General features: G+C 34.1%; 1 protein-coding gene across 1 annotated transcript in view; it reads left to right on the top strand.

The window, feature by feature from the left end:
• The window catches only part of LOC111621902, a 79,711-nt gene that overhangs the window by 22,927 nt on the left and 32,543 nt on the right, over positions 1-24,241 (top strand). The gene's annotated exons all lie outside the window — the stretch shown is intronic.

Genomic DNA, 24,241 nt, shown 5'->3' on the forward strand with positions numbered 1-24,241 from the left:
TTGTTTTACATTGAAAGTTATTTTTTCTTTATATTTTTAAATTATTCATTGTTATTATTCATATAAAAACAAAATTATTCATATTTATAATCCTTACAATAATAGAGTTCTTATGAAACTAAATATAACAAAATTGAATTTTTAGTAAAATTTTAATTATGCATATATTTATTCATATGCATACACATATGTAAAACCGCTCATAAGTTGAGAAAGATTCAACCATTTACTAAAATTTTGTGACATCTCAGTAACTTGTAATAAATGTTTCTGAGGTTCCGTGCCAAATGCCTCTTCTGGTTCTCCATGATCGCATGGAGATAATGCCTGCAAATGTGCATATGTATAGTACATAAATGCATACATACACATTTATATATTGATATAATAAATAATTGCGTAAGTATGAAAAATATGGGTATTAAGACGTTAGCCTACATCTCTGGGGGACCGGGGATCGAATCCGAGCTGGTCCAGAAGAGGTTGCTTTATGGGATACGGCAACGAAATACGTGGGCTATCAGCCAAGGGGGATGCCTTTCGGCACGAACCCACGACTAACTACCATTGTTTAGAGCAATGGTTTCCAAAGTGGGCGCTACCGCCTTTAGGGGGGGAAAGAAGCAAGGGGGTAGTGGAAGCAGGAACGAACGATAACCGGACACAAAGTGTGACGTTGCTAAAACCATTTCCAACTCTTTCTCACACAAGGGAAATTCGGTTGGGAGAATTGGAGTACAATTGGGGCGTTGGGTATAAGTTTATGGAACAAAGTGGAGATTCAAAAATGTTTGGAATCACCGGTTTAGATTTTATTCACTCGGTTTCTGGTGAGAGGGTCGAAAACTCCGAAGAATTTTTTGGGGGTGACCCGTTCCGTATATGTTTGGCTCCGTACCTCTCCACCCGGGCATCCCAATTGTGAGCCTGACAGAACTGAAGATGGACTTGTAACACACCTTCCTTGTTGCCCAAATGTAAAAAATAAAAAAAAAAATGTAAATAAGCCATTGTTATATAAAACAAGTAGATTATAAAAATAAAGACAATTTCGCGAAATTTAATGTAGATATAAATATTAATAGGTATTAAGTTGACCATCATTATCATCATTGTACGACTTATTTTTGAAATTTAGTCGAGGAAAATTAGTTTGATTTATTTTTCTTGGATAAGTAATATAATTTTTATAAATTTTATTTTATTTTATAATCATAAAGTCCATTTTAAAAATTCAAACGTAAAATACACTCATTGACAATGGCTAGTTCTAAGTGACATGCTGCTAAGTAAGGAAACCAATGGAGTAATCTGTTTCATATGAAAGGGACAATGTCATTGGTTCGTTTACTTAGCAGCAGCCATTGTTGTGCATGGAGAAGAAAGCGTTGGAATCGAATGAAACTTTATTACTGCGGACGTAACGACCGTGGTAATAAGTTTCAAGATTATTATCATCGTTATTACACATACAATATAATTTAATAAATAATTTAAAAGGCAGGCGCGTAGCGAAAGCCTTCCAACTCCCACTTACAACCAACCATGCTAACACAATTTAGCGAAAATATATCATTATACAATCAATATAACGAACGAAACAAAATAAGATATGACCCCCTCAAAAACATTATTAATGCTATTTTTTAAACTCCGCTCTACGGGCACTAAAAGGGCCTTTTTTCTAGCCCGATAATGAGTTAGCCAGGCTCACAATGCGGTGGCTGGGTAGTGTGGGATGGGGCANTTTAAAAAAAAAGAAGTTGCGAATAAATAGCCGCTTTTTATTTATTATATTTTTTCTTTCCGTCCTATGGGCACTAAGAGGGCTCTTTTTGCAAGCCTATTATGGGTTCGGCCACAATGGGGCTGCCGGGTGGTGAGGGACGGGGCCCGACATATCCGAACGGACCACACCCCGAAAAAGCTCCTGGGGATTATTCGACCCATTCGGATTCGAACCCGGGTCCCCAGAGCGGTAGGCTGTCACCTTGACCGCTCGGCCATCCGGCCGCTCAAAATAAATAGCCGCTGGATAGATGCTGGAAGTTGACCTTAATATGTTTTAATATAAAGAAATAATAATAATAAGAAGAAAATAAGAAAACGTTTCATGTAAAAAATATCTTTTTTAAATAAAATTATTTTTAAAATTACTTAATGTAAAATTTAAAAAAAATGATAAGATTAAATGAATTTTTTAGTCTTTTAAAATTTAAATAACAATCATTATTTTTACTTTAAAAATTAACGAATTTTTTAAAATAATAAATATATGTTTGATGTATTATGTAATTTATTATATGATAAATTGTTCAATCAATTTAATTTTAGTAGAATATATAAATACTTAATAAGTCTGGATTCCATTTGTTCGATGATGTTATCAATCCATTTATAATGTTGAAATGAATATATTGAGTTTAAATTCTGATTATAGAAGGATAGATAATGACATCATTCCTCCCATTTGCATTCAGGATATTTTGACGATAAACATATTATAAATTTTATTTCCAATTTAAATTATTCTTATTTTGAAAAATTATATATATATATATATACACTTTATGANCGGCAGTTCCGATTAATTCTGTTAGCTGCCAATATGATCATTAAGGTTACAAAATTTCATTATATTTTTTTGAGTGAACCCTTTAGATATACTTCATAACTCTAATCAGACATGCATCATATACTTATGAACCAGTTTCTTCCTTAGTGTATCACAACAAACTTTGACCTTAGATCACGTATAGTTGAACAATCGAGGCGATTAACTCCTATCTCTCTGCAAGACTCGGGATCGAATCCCAGAAATATTTCAAGGATATGTTGGGCCACGTCCCTCGCAAATCGGCAACCACCATTGTGGTCTGGTCGAACCAACGATGGATATAGGAAAAAACCTTTCTCAGCGCTCACGGGGCGAAAATTTAAAAATTAAAAACAAATATCATGCATATAACTCGTGATTACCTACATATAAATGATGGCTTGGAAAATTGTTAAATTAGAATATCATGCAAAGTATTGGAATCGTTTTTCTATCATGCTACGAGTCTATATTATGTTCTTATACATAATAAGTTATATTTAGGAATATAATGTAATTAAATTATGAATTAAAGTTATATTAAATGTATAGTAAGTTATATCTAATAGTTGAAACGTCTTTCCGCTACACAATATATTTTTTAATACCTTAAGACCTCTTTAATTATTTATAATTCAAGATAATCGCTCTTCAATTAGTAATTTAATATGTAAATAATACAAAATGGAGTTTTATTTTATTGTATTTTGATAGTGAAGTCAAATACTTCATTAAAAAACATTTAACTTACTCTTTCTTATACTTGACTGGACATTCTTGCAAGAATTTTTGTGTAGACCATTTATGTTAATTAATAAATAATAATAATAATTATTATTATTATTATATTTTTGTATCGAGATGGATTTTATTTAGCATTAAGTTTCACTTTCTCGCCTATTATGTATATATAACATTGAATATATTGGAATCGTGCCAAATTTGCCTCTCCGAGGTTTTTGCAAATCCCCACGTTTTGAGACTTCCTGAATTCAAAAAAGTTGAACAAAAAACGACAAAAAGTTCCGAGGATGCGTGTGTGTATGTGTGTGTTTCCTTTAATATCTCAGGATGGGATTTCCAAATTTAGTTTCTTAAATACAGTAGAGCTTCGATTTTCCGAAAGTCAATCATCCGAAAGAATTCCAGTCGGCAAATTTAAATTTTCGCCAGTGCTGTGGCGCTTCAATCTTTGTCTATGTCTTGGGCTACTCAAATATTTTACGTTTCTGATACTAAATTAACATTTGAAGTATAATTTTTTGTTGTTTTTATATTTTTCAATATATTTATTTTGTTTGTACAAATTACAAAAATAATTTTTAACGATACAATAGTCTTCGTTAGGCTTAACATCGACGAAAATTCAACGCGAAGCGACACGCGACACGCAACAGAGAAAAATTTCAACATCGGATACGTTAAACTATTTTTTCGTACATAAATCGGTTATCCGAAATATCAGTTATACGAACAACCCCAGTCCCCAATTGATTCGGAAAATCGACGCTCTAGTGTATTAAGAAAGTAAATTTGGTACAGTAGCATATAAGCGGCATTGATGCTATTAAGCTTTGATGGTTAAAGGTCAATTAGGTGGAGATAGAGGAATGTCATGTGTCATATCTCGAGAAGAGACGGACTTGATGAAGATTTTACTTGTTATTAGCATTTATTTTTTTAATAAAACTCATCATTACCCTCAAAATTAAACTTTTTTGCTATTTTATAATAATTAAACATATAGAAAATTTCTAATTAAATATCATAACAGATGACACCACATGCAGTTTTAAATAATGTTGCCTTCATTTTATCCATTTTTAAAAACTCTTTTCGCCCTGTGGGCACTAATAGGACCTCTTTTAGCATGCCCGTTTTAAGTTTGGCCAGGGCCATAATGGGGCAGCCGAGTGGTGAGGGACGGGGCACATCATATCCGGACGGACCATCCCCGAAAAATTCCTGGGAATATTTCGACCCATTCGGATGCGATCCCGGGTCCCCCAGAGCGGTAGGACTTGACCCCACCTTGACCGCTCAGCCATCCGGCCGTCTCAGCATAACTACTATGAGGGATCCAGGATCTAATCTAAACGAACTATCTCAGGAATTTTTCAAGGGCGATCTGTCCCGTCTTTCACCATCCGGTTGCCCTCGTTGTCGATCAGGCCGAACCCGCGATGAGTATAGAAAAATAATGTCTTTTTGCAACTAACTACAATATAATGACGGCCATGCGTCAGCGTTCTGGGGAATCTGGATGGATTCACAAACCCCAGATATTTTTCGGAGTGTGGTCCGTTTTCGATACGGTTAGTCCCGTCCCGCACCACCTAGCCACCTCATTCTGGACCTGGCCAAACACATGATGAACTTTATTTAAAAAGGACCTCTATTTGTCCATGGGACAAAGAGAGTCCTTCCTTTATCCCACAAGGAAGTTTATGATATGCTGAAGAAAATAGCCTCTTGCTATGCCACTGCTGGCTGTCCTGAGGTTCTTATGCCAATATTTCAATATCAAGCAAAGAAAATTGTAGCTGATGAAACTTTTCAAAAGCACAATTCTAAAGCAATCCAGGATTGATTACAATAATAGAGTTCTTATGAAACTAAATATAACAAAATTGAATTTTTAGTAAAATTTTAATTATGCATATATTTATTCATATGCATACACATATGTAAAACCGCTCATAAGTTGAGAAAGATTCAACCATTTACTAAAATTTTGTGACATCTCAGTAACTTGTAATAAATGTTTCTGAGGTTCCGTGCCAAATGCCTCTTCTGGTTCTCCATGATCGCATGGAGATAATGCCTGCAAATGTGCATATGTATAGTACATAAATGCATACATACACATTTATATATTGATATAATAAATAATTGCGTAAGTATGAAAAATATGGGTATTAAGACGTTAGCCTACATCTCTGGGGGACCGGGGATCGAATCCGAGCTGGTCCAGAAGAGGTTGCTTTATGGGATACGGCAACGAAATACGTGGGCTATCAGCCAAGGGGGATGCCTTTCGGCACGAACCCACGACTAACTACCATTGTTTAGAGCAATGGTTTCCAAAGTGGGCGCTACCGCCTTTAGGGGGGGAAAGAAGCAAGGGGGTAGTGGAAGCAGGAACGAACGATAACCGGACACAAAGTGTGACGTTGCTAAAACCATTTCCAACTCTTTCTCACACAAGGGAAATTCGGTTGGGAGAATTGGAGTACAATTGGGGCGTTGGGTATAAGTTTATGGAACAAAGTGGAGATTCAAAAATGTTTGGAATCACCGGTTTAGATTTTATTCACTCGGTTTCTGGTGAGAGGGTCGAAAACGCCGAAGAATTTTTTGGGGGTGACCCGTTCCGTATATGTTAGGCTCCGTACCTCTCCACCCGGGCATCCCAATTGTGAGCCTGACAGAACTGAAGATGGACTTGTAACACATCCTCCTTGTTGCCCAAATGTAAAAAGTAAAAAAAAACNTCATTCTATGACTGATATAAATTTGATATTTGATTTTTTTAACCTATTAACATTTTAATTTAATAATGTGCCAAATTCAAAAAATTCTAGTAACGAATTGTATAATTTTCCCAGTTGTTATAAAATTTTGTTTAAAAAAATAACTTTTTTATTATTAACAATAATAAATAAATTTGTGTGGGGCATCATTTGTTAAGAGATTTTATAAAAATTTTATATATTTTTAATTATTATAAAATACCAAAGGCTTAATTTTGAGGACAGAGATGAGTTTTATATATATATATATAAACTAAATACTAACAAGTAAAATCTTCATTAAGTTTAACCCTACGTGAGATACAACACATGACCACCCGACGGCCGGATGGCCGAGTGGTCAAGGTAGCAGCCTATAGCTCTGGGGAACCGGAATCGAATCCGGACAGGTTGAAAATTCTCCAGGAATTTTTCAGGGGGTGGTCCGATCAGATATGTCGGCCCCGTCCGTCACCGCTCAGCCGCCCCATTGTAGGCTTGACCGAACCCACAATGGGCTTCCTAAAAAAGGCCCTCTTAGTGACCACAGGGCGGAAAGAGTTAAAAAACACACAGGACCTGACCTCCCTCTATTTCTTCATCCCCTTGACTTTTCACAACGAAAATTTAATAGCGTCAATGCCTCTTGTATACAAGCTACCGTGCCAAATTTCATTTCTTAATCTTCACCCTATCCTGAGATATTAAAGGAAATAGATGCCAACACGCAATTACATACATATCCGCAGAATTTTTTTGACTTTTTTTTGAGTTCAGGGGATCTTAAAACTTGGAAATTTGCAAAAAACTTAGTATGTCAAATTTGACATGATTCCAATATTTTCCTTTGTTATGTACAAATAACAGCTGGAAAAGTAAAATGAATATCTCAACTATTTCTTATATACTATATAGAAAACCAATCACGAATTATATGAATAATCAGATGATAGACCAGTTCAACTATTGGGCTAGAACTTGGCTGATTAATTACATAAATATTACGCAATTTAGATTAAATGTACACAATTATATCGCTATCTTGTATTGTATCTGGAAGATAGTAAGTTTGCCACCATCTTTTCGTCCATATTCAAAATCATATAACATCATAATCGCCTAAATTAAAAATTTCTCATAAAATTTTATTGGATTGAATCAATATAATTATCTTTTATGGTATAGCCATCAAATACACTAACAAGTACAATAAGTTCTATGATTTAATGGCCTCATGACTAAAGTAATAAAAAGGTTAGCTTGATTCTCTTAGGGCCTTGTTTTGTCCAGAATTGAATGCTGAGAAATTTCATAGCTAATGGAGTATGGATACGCCAGACTTCGCCTTACACCAACTAGATGAAAGCCGAAGTCTGGCATATTGTCGGTTTGACCGAATCCATAATGGACACGCAGGGTAAAGCTGCACCTCTTCCTGGAGGCTTTTCCCAAGTAAAGCTGAATACTTCGGAGTAGTAAAAAATTAAGGTGCATTGTTTCCTTTTTACACCCATCTAAAGATTTCTGGATCCGCTGTTGGGCACAAGACGGAAAGAGTTTAAGTTTAGTTTGTTCTATACGGCAATGCGACACATCGGCAATCTGCCGAGTGGGAATGCCTTCCGGGAGATTTTATGGGAAAGTGGCTGCTATTAAGGTATTACTAACGTAAAGAAAACCCGAAAAACTTCCATGTGGCCAGCCCGTTAGCGAGATGTGAACCCGCAACCAATTATAGTTGTTTAGGGTTTTATCCACTCGGTTAGTGATGAGCGGAAAGAATTTAAAAGATAAAACTAGGAAATGTACTAATTTATTTGTTTTGTGAATAACACGTGATAAAATCACATTTCCTAATTAATGAAAATCAATAATTTAATATTAAAATATATATATTTTCCTTTCTGAAATTCCTAATAGCGTTTTTATAAATTGCTTTCGTAACAAAGTATTTCGTGATTTTTCTTTCTCAATTTCATTAAATTATATGTATCGATTTAGACAAATTGATTCCAGATTTCTTCAAATTATGTCTATTAGTGACTGAGTGGATAAAATTTCTGACACTGACCTTTAGAGAGGTCGCGAGTTCGCACCTCTCTAAAGGGCTGGGCGCCTGGAGTTTGCCGGGTTTTCTTCACAAGTCTAACCTAAATACGGACAGTTAGTTCCCTATAGAAAGCCACCTCACTTGGCAGATCATCCATGCGTTGACTTATTTCATCAATCTTTAATTAAATTACAGGCAAGAAAGATCATAATAATTTTCTTTTATATTTTATACTGGAATGAGTATTGCGTATATATACTATGTATTATATCCTAAATTATCTATTAGTTATCTTATATTCAAATATGCAGTTCTTTTACATCTCGTTTAATTTTTTACTCTACTTTAAATTAAAAATATGTAAAATACCCCATCCCTTTTTGATTCTGTATTTCACCACTCTCCTTTCTTCAATTTACGAAAAGATTAATTTTATTTTTTATTCTATCTACTAAAGATTACACTTTTTTATTTTTTTAACCTGAAAAGAAAAATCTGACAACGGAGTGACATTTGTGATCCTTGTGAGGATCAAAAGAGAATTATTTTATGACGAGCGGGAGACAATTCCGCTTGGTTACGTAACTGGCATTTAACCTCGATTCAGTTAACAAATACATCACCAAATCGATAAAAGTCTAGGAAGCAAGTAAAGAGAAATTCGGACGCAAATACACTTCTGTTTTGTTTTATATTTTATAAGTTTTTGATTTTATTATATTATTTATATATTTTTTTATATTTAAATAAATAAACATATATATTTAAATGTAGAAACGTGCCTTGTGAATATATGTATATTGGAGATAGATCAAGATACAAGGGGAAAAAGACTATTTAGCTCGAGCCCCAAACACATGGTGACCACATTCGTATCATGTTTTTTACATATGAAAATCATATAAATTAAAGTTTTTCTAATAGGAGGTGAAAAAATCTTTGTAATTTGTTTTGTCGATTTTATTCATTTATTTTTATAATTTTCAGAGTAATGGGTCCGGTGTTTGAGAGGTGTCTCAGTTCTATCATTGATTGTATAATCGGATAAGTTAAGGCATCGCAACATATGGGATAGCTGCCTTCAGAATAACTGTTTAGGTTTGGACACGTGAAATAAAAACTCAACATGGCAAGTCGCAAACCACGATCTCATTGTTTCATTGTTTAGTAGTTTTATCCATTCAGCCACTGGTCCATTAGATAATACACTCCCACACACTAATACTATATATATTTAAAATTGGATTATATATTTAATTAATATTAAGTTATATAAAAAACTATCCGAATATCTGTAAAGAAATATCTACGTAATGAAATACAGTATAATAAAAAAAGAATTTATCGGTTAATCGTAATTAAAGTACCTCTATTCAATGCTATTTAAAAAGATATTTAGCAGTCCAAATGAAACCAAATTTTGTATGTTGGCATTCAGGACATCCAGGGCCATCTTCGGGAAAAGTTATTTGCGAGGCTCCAAAATATTTGCGATAACGTTATATGATACTTAGGCATATTGTTATATCAATCTGAAATTATCCTTGTGTTTTTTATTTACATTTTTCGAGAACATTCTGAATTTCAGTATAAATTTGAAAGTGCGAGTCCCCTCTGAACACATGTACTCGATCCGAGACCCGAGAAACCGACGACTGAACCGGCCCTGGTGACATCTCAGGACATCCAGAAGACATTATCATAAAACAAAATTAGTACTAAAACTCATTACCATGACACTATTAGCGCTTTGCATCTTAATCCGTGTGATTTTTGGTTGTGGGGGCACTTAAGAAGTATTGATCATCAAGGATATATTGCAAATTTGGTAGCCTTAAAAGACATATCATACAGCTTGTGAGAAGCATCACACAAGATCAATCAACGCATCCGTTTATCACCTTCAGAATTTATTGAGCAGTTATTCCCTATATAATTAAGGTTCTTGTATAATATAATGCCTTGTACAAATAAAATGTTTGTTGTTTGCAGCGCTAAAATTGCAATAGTGGCGACTTTTCGTCCGCATGTCCTGAAATGTCGCCATACCAAATTTGGTTCCATTTGAGTTGCTAAATCCGTCTCTAGACAGCATTGAAAAGGGGTACATTAATTACATCTGGTTTAAAAAATAATTATATATACTTATTTTTTAATTCAATGCTAACATTATTCGGAAGAAAACAAACGAATTAATTTGTTCATTTCAATTACGTATTCGGTATTACCCGTACTGAAATTTAATATATATACAGTACATATATTTAATAATTTAAATTTAAATTTCAGCAATTAAAATTCAGTGGGCGATTTACGTCAGCAATGACGTCATCGATTTTTTTAATCATTTTTTAACTTCATGACGTCACGCACAAATTTATTTTTAAACGTAGTTTTTTTTTGTTAGAGAAAGAATATTTTTATATATTTTACAAATACAGCACATATTTTTAATACACGATTTTATTTTATAAATTTAATTTTTATTTATTGTATTGGTTGTGGTTTTTTTGTTAATATTACCATCTCGACGCTACATGTAAATAGGAAGCGACAAACTGTCCAGACGATTGTCTGTACAATGTAACCACACCCGATCAATTTTAAACAAGTCAAGACGAGAAATAAAAAGAACATATCATGTGAGTTTCATTTAATAGAATTTCAACACACGAAAGCACTTTTGGCTCAATCACGTGGACGAAAATACACGTCACACAATTCGTACACGAGACGTTTAATGGGTGCGTAAATATCGATTTTTATTTATTTTTTTATTTTAAAGTTTGCGAAATCCTTAGAGCAAAGAGAGAATTGTCAATTATTAAAAGAAGAATGTTTTACATTTTTATTGTGTTTTAATTGATACGAAATCTTTAATAAAATCTTCACGAAACGTTCGAGTTTGAGAATTTTTATTCTTAAGTTTTAAATAATAAACATTGAATGAATTTTAAAAAGTAGAAGAATAAAGCCTTTTGTGTTTGCCTTGTTTGTCCAACCGGAAATTTTTCGAAAACACAAAGGATGAAAAAAATTTTCCACTCAGTTCCTCCATTCGTCTGGCTGTTGTTCATACATTAAAATATTATAAAGCTAACAAATTAAAAGTTAAACTATTAAGTATTATAGTAAGGCTAGTTAGAATAGTATCTATATAGAAGATAATCTTTCATACATATGTAGAAAAAGTAATTTTTTATTCAAGGTGATTTTGATTCCATACAATATGTATGCTCCCACCAATGGCCAAATAGATGAACACTGGAAGTTGACAGCAGATGGCTGCGCGGGCAAGATAGCAGCTATTACTTTGAGGAACCCGGGATCGCGGGGATAGAAAATCCCAGGAATTTTTCGGGGAGTGGTCCGTCCGGATATGTCAGGGCAGCCACGTCCTTCACCATCCGGCCTCTCCATTGTGGGCCTGGCCGAACCCATAATGGGCATACTAAAAAAAGGCTCTCTTAGCAGGGCGAAGAGTTAAAAAAGAGAGCACTGGTACTTTGATCACGAGTTCGCGCCTGACAAATGAGCTGACTACCAGGAGTTATCCGAGTTTTCTTTATGTGTCTAACGCCTACTAGCATATAGGATTTTCTCATAGAAAGTCCTGGGAGGCACCGCTCCTTTGCAGATTGTCTAAACCTTATTCCATTTATCTTGTAATAGTTTTTCACCGTCTTTTTACATGCCCCACAGCTCTAATCATAGAGTAAGTATATCTAGCGAGTCCACACCAGAACGGTAATTTCAGTCCTTATGTTTTACCTACGGGACCGCTTAGCCACCAGTGGCTAAGCGGTTCCGTTGCCTGAACACTGGGTCGTGTGGTTCGCGCCTCAACAGGACAGGCTGGCCACGTGGAATTTCCGGTTTTTTTTCACATCTGTAACGCCTGAGTAGGGGCCAGTTACCCTTAATTAAAATGACCTCCCAGTAGGCAGATCGCCCAAGTGTTGCGTTGCCGTAACTTAACAAACAAACAAACCTAAACAATAAGTATTTCTCTGCGGAGAGTGGCATTCTGTGCACCATCGTCATACCGGTAACATTTGGCGTCTTTTATACGAGAATCTGCAATTATTAATTCTTAACAATTTTATTGAAGTTTTAAAAATATATTGTAAAATTATAGTGTTTAAAAAATCGTTGAGACTTCGATATTAAATATTATGTTTAATATAATCTCCGAGAAAGTTATTTCAAGCATGGCAAATATATGAATATTTTCTTATTGTAACGTCTATTATTTGTTACGTCATCATCAGCGACTAGTCTTGCTCTATTAAAACATTCGTAATTTTTGTATAATAAAGCAAGCAGATGCGTACATTAATTACGTTACATGAATCGTGACATGAATGTTATTCTATACGTGATATCCGGCAGTTCCGATTAATTCTGTTAGCTGCCAATATGATCATTAAGGTTACAAAATTTCATTATATTTTTTTGAGTGAACCCTTTAGATATACTTCATAACTCTAATCAGACATGCATCATATACTTATGAACCAGTTTCTTCCTTAGTGTATCACAACAAACTTTGACCTTAGATCACGTATAGTTGAACAATCGAGGCGATTAACTCCTATCTCTCTGCAAGACTCGGGATCGAATCCCAGAAATATTTCAAGGATATGTTGGGCCACGTCCCTCGCAAATCGGCAACCACCATTGTGGTCTGGTCGAACCAACGATGGATATAGGAAAAAACCTTTCTCAGCGCTCACGGGGCGAAAATTTAAAAATTAAAAACAAATATCATGCATATAACTCGTGATTACCTACATATAAATGATGGCTTGGAAAATTGTTAAATTAGAATATCATGCAAAGTATTGGAATCGTTTTTCTATCATGCTACGAGTCTATATTATGTTCTTATACATAATAAGTTATATTTAGGAATATAATGTAATTAAATTATGAATTAAAGTTATATTAAATGTATAGTAAGTTATATCTAATAGTTGAAACGTCTTTCCGCTACACAATATATTTTTTAATACCTTAAGACCTCTTTAATTATTTATAATTCAAGATAATCGCTCTTCAATTAGTAATTTAATATGTAAATAATACAAAATGGAGTTTTATTTTATTGTATTTTGATAATGAAGTCAAATACTTCATTAAAAAACATTTAACTTACTCTTTCTTATACTTGACTGGACATTCTTGCAAGAATTTTTGTGTAGACCATTTATGTTAATTAATAAATAATAATAATAATTATTATTATTATTATATTTTTGTATCGAGATGGATTTTATTTAGCATTAAGTTTCACTTTCTCGCCTATTATGTATATATAACATTGAATATATTGGAATCGTGCCAAATTTGCCTCTCCGAGGTTTTTGCAAATCCCCACGTTTTGAGACTTCCTGAATTCAAAAAAGTTGAACAAAAAACGACAAAAAGTTCCGAGGATGCGTGTGTGTATGTGTGTGTTTCCTTTAATATCTCAGGATGGGATTTCCAAATTTAGTTTCTTAAATACAGTAGAGCTTCGATTTTCCGAAAGTCAATCATCCGAAAGAATTCCAGTCGGCAAATTTAAATTTTCGCCAGTGCTGTGGCGCTTCAATCTTTGTCTATGTCTTGGGCTACTCAAATATTTTACGTTTCTGATACTAAATTAACATTTGAAGTATAATTTTTTGTTGTTTTTATATTTTTCAATATATTTATTTTGTTTGTACAAATTACAAAAATAATTTTTAACGATACAATAGTCTTCGTTAGGCTTAACATCGACGAAAATTCAACGCGAAGCGACACGCGACACGCAACAGAGAAAAATTTCAACATCGGATACGTTAAACTATTTTTTCGTACATAAATCGGTTATCCGAAATATCAGTTATACGAACAACCCCAGTCCCCAATTGATTCGGAAAATCGACGCTCTAGTGTATTAAGAAAGTAAATTTGGTACAGTAGCATATAAGCGGCATTGATGCTATTAAGCTTTGATGGTTAAAGGTCAATTAGGTGGAGATAGAGGAATGTCATGTGTCATATCTCGAGAGAGGTGGGACTTAATTTAGATTTTACTCGTTATTAGCATTTACAATTTATTTTTTTAATAAAACTCATCATTACCCTCAAAATTAAACTTTTTGCCATTTTATAATAATTAATAATATAAAATGAATTTTTAGAACAAAATCTCATGACGCATGACGCTACACACAAGTTTATCTATTATGAGTAATAATATAAATGTTAGTTTTAAAATAAATCTCATAACAACAGGAAAAGTTACGCAACTCGTTGCTAGATTTTTATTTTTAAAGGCATGTTTGATAGATTTTGCATATATTCGAGGAATACAAAACTCACATCTGTAGATTATAAAAACGTATATTTCTAGATAATAATGAAAAAAAGATTGAAAATTCTTCAGCAAAGTGTCTTAATAGAGTACATTTTTTGATTCTTGCGTCCAACATAGATGATAAGTTCATTGTTTTGCTTTGTATTAATTTTAAAATCTTTATTTTCTGTTCTTTAAAATTTTGAATATAATAGAGTTTTTATAGAAATATTCAGCTCTAACAAAAATAGCCAATGGCTGACTGGATAAAACACTGGTATTTGGTCTGGGTTCACGCCGCAACAACGGACTGGCCATGAGGAAGTTTCTAGATTTCTTTACGTTTCCGACACCTCAATAAAGGCCAGTTACTCATATCTTCACGTGATAAGCGCCAGTTATCGATAGAAAGTCCTTTTGAGAGGCACCCCTTTGGCAGATCGTCCATGTGTTTCGTTGCCATATTCCATTAAATCAAACCAAAGCTATTAAAAACCTATTTTTTATAGAAATTCTTTGTTTAATGTAAAATTTTATAAACTCAGGAGTAGTTTAAAATCAATAAAAATTTAATAAATTCTTGAAATTACACAATGTATGAAAATAATGTTTATGAATTTTCATAGACTGTGAACTACAGTACAGGTAACCCCCGTATAACACGGCACTTCTATAGCACGGATTCGCTCTAACACGGTTCAAGAATTGGTACCATCCCCCGTATAACACGGTACTTTTATAGCACGGATTCACTCTGACACGGTTCGAGAATTGGGTAAAACCCTCGTACAACAGGAAATGTAATAAATTTTTACATACTTAACTAATAATAGTTCACGAAAATTATTATTTTCGTGAACTATTAGTACTTAAGTATGTAAATTTTCTCTTCTCGCCTTCTGTCGATACAGGTGGTCCTTCTCGAAACTTGTTTCAATGTTGTCAGATCGCGACTCTTCTGCTTCTGATGTTGCCGAATGTTTTTCCCTTATTCCATACTTGCTTTATTCTTCATAAGTGCTTAGCACCATATAAGGAAATTTATAAAGACCTTTTAACTAGAAGCAAGCAATCTAACATTACATACATTTTGCAAAAGGTAAAGCATGGATCTGAAGATAATGCAGAAAAATGCTCAGAGGATAAGGATAACTTGCCAAAAAGAAAACGCTCTCGGTTAATTAATAGTGTTTTTAGTGATGACGAAGAAAACATTGTTTAATTTATATTAATATGTATCACTTAAAAAAATTTTAATGAAGATATTTATCTTAATTATGAAAATATACTAGCATGTTTTTTAATTTTTGGAACCTAACCCTCCTTTTCGTATTAGTTCTTTGTTTCGTATAACACGGATTCGCATAACACGACAATTTTTTGGAACGTAAATACCGTGTTATACGGGAATTACTGTATTTAATTCAGATATCGATGCTTATCTGTCGAATTCTTGGAACAGGCAAAGTTACCTCCGGAATAAAATATTTAGTAGGATTGTTACATGTAATTTTCAGATATGCTTGGCTAGAGATGTTACCCAGAGAAGCTTTAGTGACCTCAGCGTTTCATGCATTGAAAGTTCAACTCTCCTGATAACAGCTCATTAATATAGACACGTAGTTCCTTTGAGAATTAATTTGCATTTGCGTGACAATATGTAAGAATTATTATCACTTGCACTAAAACTAAAAGGAAAAACGGGCGGTTTCTTTGCCACAAACAAAGGATTTTAGTTTGAAAAGAAAAGAAAAGCATATTACTGAAAAATAATAACAATAGCAGAGAAAAATTCCTTTATATCTGTTTTAATTGAAGGCATTCTTTAGAGCAGAATCTTGGATGAATTAATGGAATAAGACAACGCAATACATGAGCAAGAGGAGTGACTCATAGGCATTGGCGTGGCCAGTTTTGTTATGGGGGGCCTAGTAGAGGCCAGCCTGACACAAAATTGAATTATTTCAAATTATTGTTCATTAAAATGAAATTTCCATAGGAATCGACGATAATTTAACGCACATATAACATGAAACTTCCTTTAATCATACGTTATCGATAACATTAATATCAAACTCTATCAATGCCGTAACCCGTAGAGACTAAACTGTAAATAGAGATTACAGATACACTTTTCACATTGGACACAGAAAGCCGTTGATTTTTTTTTTTTTTAGTTTTTAGAGGTCAGAATTTCTCAAATTTTCTATCACTTCACATCATAAGGAATTATCGCGGATCCATTCGAGCAATTATTTGAAGTTAAGTCCAATATTCAAAGATTAATCGTGGGCCGCATAAATTCGTTAAGCGGGCCGTATGTTGGCTATGCCTGATATGGACTTTCAGTGAGTACACTACACCCAATTAAATTAGCTTCAGCTTTTTATTTCTTTTTGCAAATCGGCTCAACACTTTTTGGCTGTAATTTTCTGGGGAGGGGCACCAGGTTAACTGGGGGCCGTGCTCACCCATGCCCCTCCTGCTACGCCCGTGCTCAAAGGAGTCCTTTCTATGAGAAACTGACCACTATTTAGGTGTTAGACACGTGAAGAAAACCCGAAAACTCCATGTAGTCAGTCTGTTGTGAAGCGCGAACCTACAAACAAACTACAGTTTTCAGGGGTTTTTATCACTCCGTCACTGGTGGTGGGTCAGAATATTATATCCTAACCGTAAATAAAACGTCAGTTGAATTTTAACAAATTTATAGATTTTTCTCGATTCGTTTAAACGATAAGAATTAATGAATTGAGACAAATAAGGTTTGCTGATAGAAAAGTTTACGATGTTACTGTCATTCCATTATATCGTAACTGGAGTTTAGAAATGTTCTATACGATAATTAATGTATCTTCGATTTTAGAATAGTAATGCTGACCTAATTACGTAGAAAATTTTGGTTAAACATGTGCCTGAATATTTTTATCTTGTCTAAAATGACTGTGATAAAGAATTTTAACCACTTTTCCCACCAATTAAGTATCGAAAAAGCGATTTACAGAGAAATCGATTTAATCTTTTTGGGTTTTCTGAATACATCAATATTCAGTACAGAAATGCAAGATGTTTATCGACTGTTTGGAGAGTAGTTTCTAAGAAAATTAGCATTCATATTAAGTCTGATGCCCACTTTCATAATATGTTAAATGACAATTTGAATAATAATCTAGAGACTTGCTGAAGATGCATATCGTAATTATAATGAAGGTCATATATTACCTATTCGAAAAAAATCATTTGTACCTAGATGTACAGTAATATAATTATATTTTCAGAAAATATAAAATTAATGTTACATTTTAAAATCGATACGAGCCTGAATAAATGAATTACGTCGAGAAGTAATATTCTTCTTGACAAAATGAAGTGTGTCATTTTACTACAATATGAATAACTAGTTTTGGCTTAAATTTTAATGCACTAATTAGAAGTGATTTATATTGTTTCGTGACGTCCGGAGTGTATTTTTATGTAAATAAACGAACAAGCAATACGTTATTTTGCGTGATCAATTAGAAATATATAGAAAATGAAGAGCTAAATTCGATTTAGCCCACTACTACAGCTTTCCACCCTGTGGGCACTAAGAGAACGTGTTTTAGCAAGCCCATTGTGGGTTCGGCGAGGCCCACAATAGGGGGCTGGTGGTAAAGGACGGGGGCAAGACATATCCGGACGGATCACCCCAAAAAAATTCCTGGGGAGTTTTCGACCTGTCCGGATTCGATTCGGGCTCCCACCTTGACCTCTTGGCTATCCAGCCTCGGTGAAATCGGATAATGCAACATTAGGGCGATTTTTCAAGGAAAAGAGTGCCTCCTGAAAAGTCTTTCTATGGTAAATTGGCATCTATTTAGATGTTAAACAAATGAATAAAACACCCGGAAAACTGCACGTAGCTAGTCTTTGGTTTTATCAACTCGGCTATTGGTGGGCGCACAAACAATAGAATTTTCAGTATCTTGGGCAGTATTCTGGTCACCGTCTCTGGTCTCTCGTCTCTCACAAGCTGGTCACTGATTGGCTAATCCAAATGATTAGCCAATCAGCGACCGGCTTGTAAGAGATGAGAGACCAGAGACTGTGACCAGAATACAGCCCCTTATCTTTTAGATTATAGTATTTTACTAGTTTTCACTTTCCCGACTGTTATGTATAATAGAGGAAAAGTACTGCGATTGGTCGAAAAATGACCCAAGATTTTTTACATCTTTAGACTCGGGACCTTGAAATGTCAAGAAATGCAAAAAATCGAGATTTTTTTTTTGTATATATGGATGTTAGTATGTATGGCACGATTTTGTTCATCTTCTTTGAAAGCTTAATTACTTCTGTGATTTTTGTCGAAAATTTCTGAAATTTTGTAGGGAGATTTGTGTATTTGGGGCATTTATGCTATCAAATTTTGGTGATAAAGGTCGGTGATATATGAGGTCGGACTTAATTAATGATGATGTACTGTACTTGTTATTTGCATTTACAGTTTTTTTTATAAAACTTATCTCTACCCTCAAAACTAATCTTTTTGCCATTTTATAATAATTAATAATATAAAAAGTTTTTAAGTAAAAATTTCATAACAGATTACAGAATTTTAACTTTTTTGCCGGGAAAGTTACGCAACTCGTTGTTAGATTTTTTTCCTCTAATAAATCGAATATATATTCTTTACTGTACAATTCTATAGTTGTTATTTAATTAATATTCTGTAATAAACCAGAATAGTAACGAACATACATAGATAATTTCAAAATTTCAAAATGGTTTACACATTTGTTCTTATTTTTGTAAATGTGTGTTCGATATTCTCTTTGGAAATTATAAATTGTAAAAATAAAAATAAAAAATAGTGTTTAAGTAAAAAGAACAAGACCGTGTCATTTTAAGAAAAATAGTTTATCAATAAGTTAGAGCTCTGTTTGTTTGGAAATTGAATGACTTAAAAATCAATATAGATATCTATCATATCCAAACGAATGACCTTCAATGTAAGTATAATACATCCGTTGAACTGAACATGCAAATAAAAAAGATAAAAGTTAATTCTCAGTTCAATAAATTATTCAAATGTAAACCATTATCAACAGAGATAAAATTGATATGAAACGCAACGAAAATATTTTTAATATAATTTAATAAAATGAAGTCTAGCCCACATAGGATAATATCAATAATTACTGTACTTTTCATCATTTTCGTAGACTAAAATAATAGGAAAATAAATATCATTCTATAATTTTATAGACATATTAATTTTTTAAATATAAGTATAATTCAATTTTATCTGTTAAAATCCCGTGTGATCGTAATTAAAGTACCCATATTCAGCGCTATGTAGAGAAATATTTAGCAGACTAAATTGAACCAAATTTGATATGATGATTTTTTAGGACATGCGAAGATTTCATAAAAATTTGTACCAAAACTCACCACTATAGCGTTTTTTACACTTCAAGAAACGAACATTTTATTTGTATAACATACTCGTGCTATATAGAGACCATAACGACGCAGGTCTTCATTCTGAACGTATTAAATCTGAATGCGATGAACAGTGTGTTCGACTGCCGACCATAATTGATCCTCTGATTCTTCTCACTTGCAATGTGAGAAGTATCAGTGTATTTCAAGGTTACCAAATTTATAACATGTTCTCGATGAAGCATGCTTTTGTGTCCCCAAATGAAACTGCGTTTTTATTGCTTGCAGCGCCAAAAGTGTTATAGTGGTCAGTTTTGGTACTAACCTTTTAAGAACATGGCTTTGCATGTCCTGAAATGTCCACACAAGAGTTGGTCTCATTTGAACAGCTAAATATCTCTGTAGATGGTATTCGAATAGAACCACTAATTATGATCATCCGGAACATACATGAAAATTATTTGATGGCACTTTCTCTCGTTTACGTGAGAAATGTTACATAGTTTTCGACATATTTTCTCCAGTTTTCCTTTATTGACCAATCGTAAAAAGGATACGGTTTATACATTGTTTCGAACTACAGCAATAAAATCTACATTGGAAAACAATAGTGACGAGACGAATAGTATTGAGTTGACGAATCCAAAGGCTAAATAAGAAATTGATGACAAGTTGACGCCAAAGAATACACTTTCTGGATCAAAAGAGCAAGGTTGCCAGTTTGATTTTCCTTTTGTTAGTCATGAATGAATTTTTGATCTTATACCTTCTCGCTGTGGGAGATCCGGGATCGAATCCTGGCTGTAGAAAAATCCTAGGAATTTTTCATGAACGATTTGTTTTGGATATGTTAGGCCCTGTCTGCCAATACTTGACCTCCCCATTCTGAACCTGGTCGAACCCGTGATGGGTATGGAAAGAAAGGCCGTTTTACTGCTCACAAGGAGTATCTCGTTATTATAGTAAAAACTTTTAATGTACAAATTAAAATTTTTTTGATAAAATATATAAAAAATATATGAGAAAAAATATATCAATATTTTTCTCTCAATTTTATGTCTGCCTTTGTTTATCCTTGGTTAAAAGGAAGTAATTAACTGATATATTAGTTTGTTTTGTCTAGAAAGGGTACATTTTGATATCAATTAGGCATAATTTTCAATAATTATTAAGTTTTGTACTAAGGAAGAAGGATTCGAAGATCCAGCTGACAAAATTTATGTTATGAATAGATTCTGGTGAGTTCGGAAAGCCCAAATGGGGTTCGAGCACTGCAAACCCTCGAGAAAATTTCGAAATTTCACAAATTGCAGGAACATTTTGAGACTGTATGAAATGGGCATTATAGATATTCTATGGCCAATATTAAGTACTTCAACCCATTGGCTTATGATTCATCACTACATCAAGGATATTTTAATGATTAAACACTTAGAAACTTCGATTTTGTTGAAAAATTCATTTTAAAAAGTTGCATCAGGGCCCCTCTAAAGTTTTATTAGTTTCACAGTAGATCCGCCACTACCTACTTACAGTATTTTCTAACAATTTAAAATTTTTAAATCTTCAATTTAAAACTTTTGTTTAAATTCTTATACCATTGTGAATGTAAAGGAGCTAAGGACCTAAGCATTGGACAGCTCCTCACTTATGTGGCCAGAAATTGTATACCCCGAAAGTGGCCACAATCGCAAGGTTTAAATAAGGTTTACGGTATTTTATGAGTTTCGTATCTTACAGACCATCCCATATTATAAAAACTACTGTAAGAGGTCCAGGATAAAATTCTGTCCAGAGCAGCGTGACTTTTTATGTGTATACTGTGTGATTTATTTTCTCATTTATGCTTGTAGTATATTTCACTAATAATCATGGTCCCCACATGATAGTGACTTGAAAGTAAAGTTGAGATAGCTGTCCTAGTTGGACTTAGCCATGTGGGAAGGTTATAGAGGGATGAGTGAGGGGTAGAGTGGGGAATGGAAGGTAATGGGATAGAAGAGGGGAAAAAGAGGTAGAAAGTGGAGGTAGAGTTTGGGATCATAATCCTGATTAGCATCGCACTTACAAAAGAAAACAGTAATTGGTGCAAACAACTTACAGATTGCCTTTCCGGACATGATAGTGACTGACTGGACCCTAGTCAAGGGGCCCGGTATGAAGATGGCCAGCTTGTATTTTTGCTTTGCTTGGATTTTCTTCTGGAATATTAAGTTCAATTTAATTGGAATATTTAATTCTTGATGTAGTTTAATTAAAATTCTAAGCTACTATTATTAACTTAATATAACAAACATAAAAGTATAAAGATTACCTTTCTGAGTCACGAAGAAAGCTGAAAAAACTTTTATCAGAATTTTTCCGTTAACAATTATGGCAATTGAGATCCAGACAATATCTTCCATGACTTTTTGCCATTTTGATAATTTTCTCCTTTGTCACTAAAATAATCATTAATTATTCAAAAAACAGTTATAACAACAGTAGACTGGCAAATTCACTGAAGACCTGGCAAAGAAACAACTGGTCAGGAGCCACTAAATAACCTAGCAATTTTGTGCAATTGATTTAGCTAAACAAACAAATTTTAGTGACTTGATCGAAAAATTTGCTTCGGCAAAAGCCAGAAAATTTACTGCGAAATAATTTAATCGATAGTTTCTTGGGCTTTGTCTTGTTGATGTGCTTTGTTTTTCAACTAGCTGTTACCCGCGGCTTCACTCGCGCGGAATTTGCAATTTGATAGAAATGACCCTCCCTCGATACTTCACTAAGATTCTCAACATTAGTTGTTACTATAAAAACAAAAATCGCATCTAAAATAGTACAGTAGAAGACGTTTTCATGTTAAGCCTTAATCCTCTCCCTCTCCCCCCGCGGGGGAATTTCGAAAAATCCCTTCTTAGTGTACATTTTCATGATGTACCCTAACTGGGTACCAAATTTTACCTCTTTAGGTTCAGTGGTTTGCTCTGGGCGATGATGAATCAATCAGGACATGTAATTTTATATATCACAAGTTCGGACACGTGCGTATCTCGCCGACCACGTGACTGAGCCGCGCAGTTACCTATCGGCGCTTTTTAAGGGGCGGCAAAATTAAATAATAATAATATCTTGTAAGAATTTGAACCACTTTATTTCATATTTTCGTCCACCTACGATTCGGACCGTATGAAATGAGCACGGAATAGTGGGAATAGTGTTGCCATCGGACTCGCCGTCCGGGGATATCGTGCGCGACCTGTTGACCTTTTCTGTTTTTTTGTACGATTCATTCGTATTCTTATACACCTCCAATATACAATAGGACTAAGTCATCTAGTTTACTTGCGTTACTCCTATCCAAATCTCCCTAGTCGCTAACTGTAACTGATTTAGAACCAGCAAGCACTGTAAATTATTCTTCATTGCAAAATGATATACGCATGCGCCAGAAACTTCGGTTCGAACAAAACTCACCTGCCGTCAGGGTCGGCGATTTTAAAAAGGTGGCAACACTAGCACGGAATTTTTCATTACTTATTCTGTGACGAAACTGAATTTAAGTCTTTTAAATTAAGATACCTAAATAAGGGGGCGGCGAAATTTTCCTCCGTCCCGNGTTCGAACAAAACTCACCTGCCGTCAGGGTCGGCGATTTTAAAAAGGTGGCAACACTAGCACGGAATTTTTCATTACTTATTCTGTGACGAAACTGAATTTTAGTCTTTTAAAATTTAAATTAAGATACCTAAATAAGGGGGCGGCGAAATTTTCCTCCGCCCCGGGCGGCTGACACCCACGCTACGCTACTGTACAGTACCTCCTACATCCAAACTTACAAACTTTTCCTCTTTATAATATTAGTTTGTATATATTTCTGTCATTCTTTCAGTTCTTGTATTAGTTCCTATTTTGTTTTTGTTTTTAATGTCGTGTTCATCATTGTAAAGTTTGTCGATGTAATTCCTCTATTCTCTCTAATAAATCTAATCTATGTTTTTGTAAATGTGTGCTCAATTTGAGAATGAAAATAATTTTTTTTTGTCATTTTGTTGCCTTATCATATTCCAAGGCGTCCGCGGGGGCCGAATGGTTAGGTCCTTCGCCTCACACCACTAAAATCTCAAGTTTGAGTGGGGGAGGGGAAAGGGGGGCTCGCCAATGATCCTAGTCTGGGGTCCCTGCTGTAGTATGTGGGGGCCATGCTAATAATATTTAAACTGTGTTTTACGAATGTTCAAACACAGGGTATCTTGATATCCGGTCAATTATGCGCACGACAAAAGATATGTTTAGCGTCCAAAGGACGAAAGAGTTAAAATGAAAAAAACACGAGTAACTTAGCC

The sequence above is a fragment of the Centruroides sculpturatus genome, unplaced genomic scaffold (genome assembly GCF_000671375.1).
Source record: "Centruroides sculpturatus isolate CEXI.00-Female unplaced genomic scaffold, Cexi_2.0 scaffold200, whole genome shotgun sequence".
Taxonomy (NCBI): Eukaryota; Metazoa; Arthropoda; class Arachnida; order Scorpiones; family Buthidae; genus Centruroides; species Centruroides sculpturatus.